General features: G+C 48.6%; 1 long non-coding RNA gene across 1 annotated transcript; it reads left to right on the top strand.

Annotated features, from left to right (window-relative positions):
• Nucleotides 1-4,360: 4,360 nt before the first annotated feature.
• Nucleotides 4,361-4,917, top strand: LOC128811018 (uncharacterized). Its single transcript, XR_008438201.1, has 2 exons — nt 4,361-4,409; nt 4,819-4,917. It is a non-coding gene; the product is annotated as an uncharacterized LOC128811018 (long non-coding RNA).
• The last annotated feature ends 1,621 nt before the right edge of the window (nt 4,918-6,538 follow it).

Raw genomic sequence — 6,538 nt, 5'->3', positions numbered from 1 at the left:
GACACACAAGTGCATTCACAGATGTGCCCATCTTCAGCAGGCGAGGGATAACCCTGAGCCAGGTGTCTTGGAGTGGCTTGAACTGGAAGGGACTCTAAAATCATCTAATTCCACCTCCCACTACACCAAGTTCCTCAAAGCCCCATCCAGCCTGGCCTTGAACACTCCCAAGGATGGGACAGCTACAGCTTAGGGAGAGGGAAAGGAGTTGCAGGGGCATTGCTTGTTTCCCTTGCCTAGAACAGAGGCTCTGATAGCAAAATCACGGCAGCAGCCAGATGCTTTTAGTCAGGAAAAAAAGACAAGTCAGACTTTCCTGAACTTCATCCTATAAGAAAAAAAAAGAAGTTGTCCATGTTCTTCCTTCTCCACCCCACTCTGTGAGAGCCAGGGTGTCCTTCATGGACACCTGAGGAGTGTGAAGGTGTCTGTACCTACCTGGACACCTGACTGCTCCCTATGCCAGCAATGTGTTACTGCTTTCTGAGGGGTTTTCTGCAATTTGCATGATCTAAGTCCATTTAAACACAGGGAGAAAGCCAGGGCATGCCTGATCCCTACCTTTGCGACTCATCTGGTAAATAAGGTGTTTGTCTCACTGGCTGCTCCAAAGTGAGCACAGCAGGGTAAGTTCAAGATCAGGACTTGGTTTAAGACATTTTTCAGCCTCAGCCGTGGCAAGGAGCAGTTCTTCAGTCTCTGGTGGTTTGCCAGAAGGGTCATTTCTTACTGCTAATAAGATAAGTGAGTGCATAAACAAGCGTGCCTGGTGGTGCAGGGACACCTCTGCCAGTGGAAGGATTTCTTCTCCTGGATGGCACGGGCAGCCAGGGAGACAGGATAAGTCCTGTCCTGCTGCTCCTTGGCTACTCCATGAGACACCACCACACTGGCAAAGGCAGCATTCCTTACAGACCTCATCAAAGGCAGAGCATGTTTAAAGAGGAAAACATCCTGGTAATAAATAGGCAGAACTTGCAGCCCTGAGCAGCCCATCCAAATAAAATCAGTGTTGTTAGAGAGCTGCTCGAGAAGAGACGTCAGGGAAGGAAGAAGATGGGCTCTGTTCATAATGCATCCTAAAGGATCCCCACATCCTTCAGCCAGGCCCAAACAAAACACAGATAAGAGGCTTGGTTTGACTCCTGTTAAAGGCATTCTTTTCCACTGAGCTTGGATCAGACACAAAAAGGGAGTGAGGTGTCAATGCAGTACCAATTCTTCAGTCCCCAGGACCTCATTAGCACAGGTAAAAAGTCATTACAGTGTAAAAAGTCACACCCCAAAACCAATGCTCTGGAAGTCAACAAATTAATTTCAAGGTGAATCAAAATGCTTCATTTTAGGAGGTTTGGTTCTGATTTCAGTTGATTTACGTGGGGTTTTTTTAAGTAGTATTTTTTTTGAACTGAATTAATGACAACACTATTTACTTCCTTCACTGCTGCTCAATTTCCAAACTCAAAGCTCAGGGAAAAAACCCTCTTGACCATCTTTCTGTGCTAAAGCTCCACGGGCCAGGGTGATGAGCCCCAAAGTGACGTCAGAAGGAATAAAAAGTGGAAGCAGGGCTGGAGTTTGAGTGCCAGGATGTGGCATTCCCAATCCCCAGTCCGTGAGTCAGCACTGGGATATTGCTGCTTTCCAGCAAAGCACCTGAAGGCAACTTGGGATGTGTCCAAGAGCTGGTTTGTAGGTGGGGCTGAGGTATTCCCGTGGGAAGGGCTGAGGTGATTCCCATTTGGGCTGTGCCAATCTCTTCCCTCTCCCCTGTCAGCATCGATGGTCACCTGCTTCACTGCACTCCTGGCAGAGGGGAATAATTCCCTCCCCTTAACACATTGGTTTTATGAACTGCAACAAATGTTTCAGAACACACATTCTGCCCTGCCCCTGCCAGAAAAAAAGGGAGGAACATGGAGTTGTTTTGCTTGGGAAAGCCCTCTCAGATCAAGTACAACCACTCCCCCAGCATTGCCAAGCCCACCACTGACCATGTCCACAAATGTCACATCTACACTGCTTTTAAATCCCTCCAGGGATGGTGACTCTGCCTGAACAGCCTGTTCCAGGGCTTGACAACCCTCTCCATGAATAATTTTTTCACAATATCCAACCTAAACCTGTCCTGGCACAACCTGGGGCTGGCTGCTTTCCCCGTAGCTTCCACAATGGATGGCTGATGGTGCAGTGGGAATTTTGTCTGGCCAAGCTGCACAGCCAAAGCTGGAGCCCAGCCAGGACAAGGAGCTCCTACCGTCTCCTCCCGTTCCAGCCAGACATCCCAGGAGATCATTAACAGCTGCACGTGACCGGCAGCAAGAATTAATCACCAAAAGTTGTTACTTCTCCAAGCCAAGTCGTGTTCTGTCTCCATCACGGGTTGACAGCAGTCAGTAACAGCGCTGGCAATTAAAGCTGGGCGAGATCTGATAACAAGATCACGCTCACTGATCATGGTTATCTGTGTCGAGTCTAAGCACAGGGCTTTTTGCCCTTAGCTGGTATTCTTCACCTACCAGGAGGAACAGGAATCATCAGCTCAAGACTACTTTAAGCAATTGAGCTGGGCTCCAGTTCCTCCACTCCTCAGACCCCTTCAGGGCAGACAGGGACTTAGGGAATGCAGGAGTCACTAGTGCCTTGAGCCTGCTCCAGCCAGCAGTGCCAGGGGCTTCAGGAGCCATCCCCACAAGTGTCACCATGGCCCAGTTCAGTGACCATCCCTGGATTCCAACATGTAAATATAATAAGAGGATTGCAGAGAAGAGATTGGTCCTGACTAGGAGATTAGTTTTAGATCGAATTTGGCTAATGTGGGAAATGCTGCTGGCGAGGATGTGACCACTTCAATTAGCTCATGAGTGCTCTTCTGCATCTCTGCTCCCAGGCCAGGCAGAGCTGGCAAAGACGAGCTGGAGAGAGGCTGAACTCTGAAGATAAGGGCAGCACAAGCAGCGCCTGCTCACCCAGAGGTGTTTCAGCACTGAACCAGCAGCCCTCAATCGAGCATTTCCCGTGTTCCCACACCTCCTCCCCGAACCCCAGTGCCCTGCTTCTCCTTGTTCCCTGAGCTGGAGTGTCCCCTGGGAGCTGGCTGCACAGCTGTGCCACAAGGGCACTGGGACAGGAGGGAAGAGATTGCACAGGCCAGAGCAGGAATCCACTGCCAGCACCTTGCAGCCTCCTCCCTCACCGTGGGCCAGGCTGTTCAGTGAGCAACGTGTGCCTCACCATCACAAATACACTGTTCTTCTCCAGAAATTAAAAAGAGCTACATCTCAATACGGGATTGAGATGCTCCTAAGGGAAGCAGAAATAAGGAAAAAGCCACCTGCATCAGAAGGTTCTTGGACAGAAGCAGCAAGAGTGGGAATCCCTCCGTGCATTAACTGTTCGTGCAAGGTCACACTGATGCGTGGAGTGCTGAGAGATGCAGGACTCTCTCGTTCAGGAAGCTCTGATATTCCATCAAACCTTTAATCACCTGCCTGTGCCTCCTTTCAGGGAAATGGACCTGCTTATATTTTGAGGGTGCAGTGCAAGGGGCATGTGCAGGCATTCCAGGCAGGAATTGCATCCAGGAATTGCCTCTGAGCACTCGCAGGGAGTTTACACATCCTTCCTTCAGCACCTTTAATGAGACTCAAGCCAAAGCGTTTCTTTGCCACTTTGTAGCCCAGCTCCTGCTCGTCCAAGGTTTAATCCCAGCATCTGCCTCCTGCAAATGTCCAGGATCCCAGCACCTCTCCGGCCTCGGAGGGGTTACCCACTCCAGGCTCCCTACTTAGGCAAATCCAAAGACCTTGGAGACAGAAAAGGCTTCCTGGCAAGACAGCCCCCAGGATCTTCCTCCTCCGCATATCCAACCTGCTCCTCCATTCAGCCACCAGGGAAAGCCCAAAACCTTTATTTCAAAGCCTGAGGAATCTCAGAGGGAAATGGTTAGGGCAGGGCTCGGCTTTTTGTTCAACATGTGCTGACTATGCCCTGAAGTATGGGACTTCTAGGCTGATTTGGAATATTATAATAGTGCCTTTGTGCCATTTGAAACCAAATCAAAGAAAATGTTCATAAATAGCCCGTGTTAAAGATGGACCCATTTATTTTTTCCCATCCAATTTCCATTCCTTTCCTTTGCCGCATTTGCTAATTATCCAGTATGCATTTGCTTAAAGAAAGCATTTTTCTAGACTTCACAATCCATCTTCCCATCCTAATGGATCTTGTGGTAAAGTCATTACGGAGACTTTATGAAATCACAGTTATTTCCATGACAACAGTGATGTAATAAAGGTGGGATTATGACATTACTGCAAGATCGAGCTGAAGGACAGGATGGATTTGTTTACCCCAGACAGGGCAAGGAAGAGACTTCATTCATCCAGTGTTTCTAAAAGTGCCTTAAGGTCTGCTAATGGAAGGGACATTTTACGTCTGTTTTTTATTTTCTTTTGTTTTACACTTATTTATGAGGGCTCCTTTCCAAGCACACGTAGTTTAGTAAGTTTGAGAGGAGCAGCCTTGCTGAGGATGTATTTACCCATCTCTGTGAAGGGAAAGATCATCCCTTCAAAACTCATGGCTCTTGCCTTTCCTGAAAGACATCAATGCCTGCTGGGGAAGTGGGGAAGGGTTTTCTACCGGTTTAAATGACCAGCAGGACAGAATTTTCCCCTTTCAAGGGTGGCTGATCTAAGCTCCTTTCTCTTCCAACATTTTAATCAAGAAATCACCTGCCAATGGATCACAGCATGAATTGGCTCCCCATGAAATTAGGTTTGAAAATGGCATTAAACTCCCTTTTTTCTCCTTCAGGGAAACAAAACCAGCCCGGGTCTGGCCAGCAGAATTCCAAGCCAAAACCCACTTTTCTCTCACACCCAGGCACACCAGTAAAGTCCCTCTTGAAGTGATTTTTAGCTCTCTCACTCTTGAGCAATCACAGAATAAACTTAGGTGAAAATGACACAGCAATTCCTAAAGGATCAGAGGATGGAATGCCATGAGACAGCTTTGAAGATAGCTGGGGTGTATGGTTTGGGTTTTTTTTGCAAGGAAAAAAGGTTAATATTTCATATGGTACATGGTTCAAAAGTTGATTAATGTTTCAGCGTGTGGAAAACCAAGCTCAAGAGACAAGTTTCCTCATGTAAAATTCTTCAAGCTGGCAGCAGGACTTGTATGGCCAACTTCTCTGAGGGTGTGTTTTGTTTAACCCCCTTCAAAACCACCCCTGCCAGTGGCTTGGTGCTCTGAGAGTGTGCTCATGTCAGGCCTTGACCTACAACTGTGGAGTGGCCCTGCTTTGGTGTCCCCAGCTGCCTCCCCTCTGTCACTGCAGCCGGGCCAGATTGTGACAGCGCACAAAGCTTCTCCTCCCCTGTTCCTGCTCGACCAGTGGGATATTTTTGGGCTGGAGGCACCTTAGGAGCTGTGACCCCAGTACATCCAATACATGAACACCCAGAGGAGACCCCAAGACTCCCCTTGCTCTGGAAGTTCATCTGCTTCGAGTCCAGCCTGAAGCAGCTGCTTCAGCTGCTCCTGCCCCAATTCCTGCTCCTCTAAGCCTTCCCAATATCTCTTTATTGACAGGAGGGAAACACCGTAAGGCCACGCAGACGTGTTAATGAAATGTGAATTATTAACTGTGGCGTGCTAAGGGAGATAGAGGGGGGGGGGGGAGTGACATTTTGCCATGAATATGTAAAATGGGCACCTCTCCCTCCTTTTGCTGGAGGGGAAGAGCAGACTCCAGCCTGTGTCCCATTCCAGGGCCAGGATGGGTAATGAGATAACACGATTGCTGTGTCTCTCGCCCTTTTTCTTTCTTTCTTTCTTCCCTGATAAAAGGACAGAGGGAAATGCACACAATTAAAAGGAGGATTCCAACCGGCCCGGAGAGATTCAATGAATAATAATGGACCTCCAGCTGCTAATGTGCTTAAGGACTTCCAAGTCTCAAGTGTCTAACCAGCTTAAGGGTCCGTACCACAGACTTCATTTCCAGCCCTAAATGGGAAAGGCAGGGCAGGAGCAGGAGGGGGGGAATCCTGCCCCTGATTACAGATGGGATCATCGCTGAGCCCTCAGCATGAGCTTGATGTGACAGCAACAAAAGAGTGAAGTCAACAGCGCCCTCAAAGTCAACACTAAGTGTGGGGTGAGGAAGGTCCTTGCTTAACAACCCCTGTGTGTCACCTACACTTGTAGTCACCCCAAAATACCTCAGAAGAGGGTCCAAGACACTGCTGGAATAAAATCAGCTTCCTCTGTGCAGCTCCTGGTGAGGGAAAGGTCTCTGTTGTGCTGTGACCTGCAGTGCCTGCTTATCTCCCACACCTTCCCTGCAGAAGGGACAGAAGATGTACCACATGGATGACAGCCAAAGCCACATAAAAATGTCCACCCGAAGATTATCAGAGGGCTTTTTTTTCTGGCACTTCCCTTGTTTTTTTCTCTCTCCCATTAATGCTTCTCTCTCCCTTTCACAATCCATTAACTTTCCCCCTTCAGTCTCCTATCCTGGGCCCCC

This window comes from Vidua macroura, chromosome 8 (genome assembly GCF_024509145.1).
Source record: "Vidua macroura isolate BioBank_ID:100142 chromosome 8, ASM2450914v1, whole genome shotgun sequence".
NCBI classification, from domain to species: Eukaryota; Metazoa; Chordata; class Aves; order Passeriformes; family Viduidae; genus Vidua; species Vidua macroura.
Note: the sequence above shows the minus strand (reverse complement) of the source record. Positions and strands in the feature narration are given on the sequence as shown.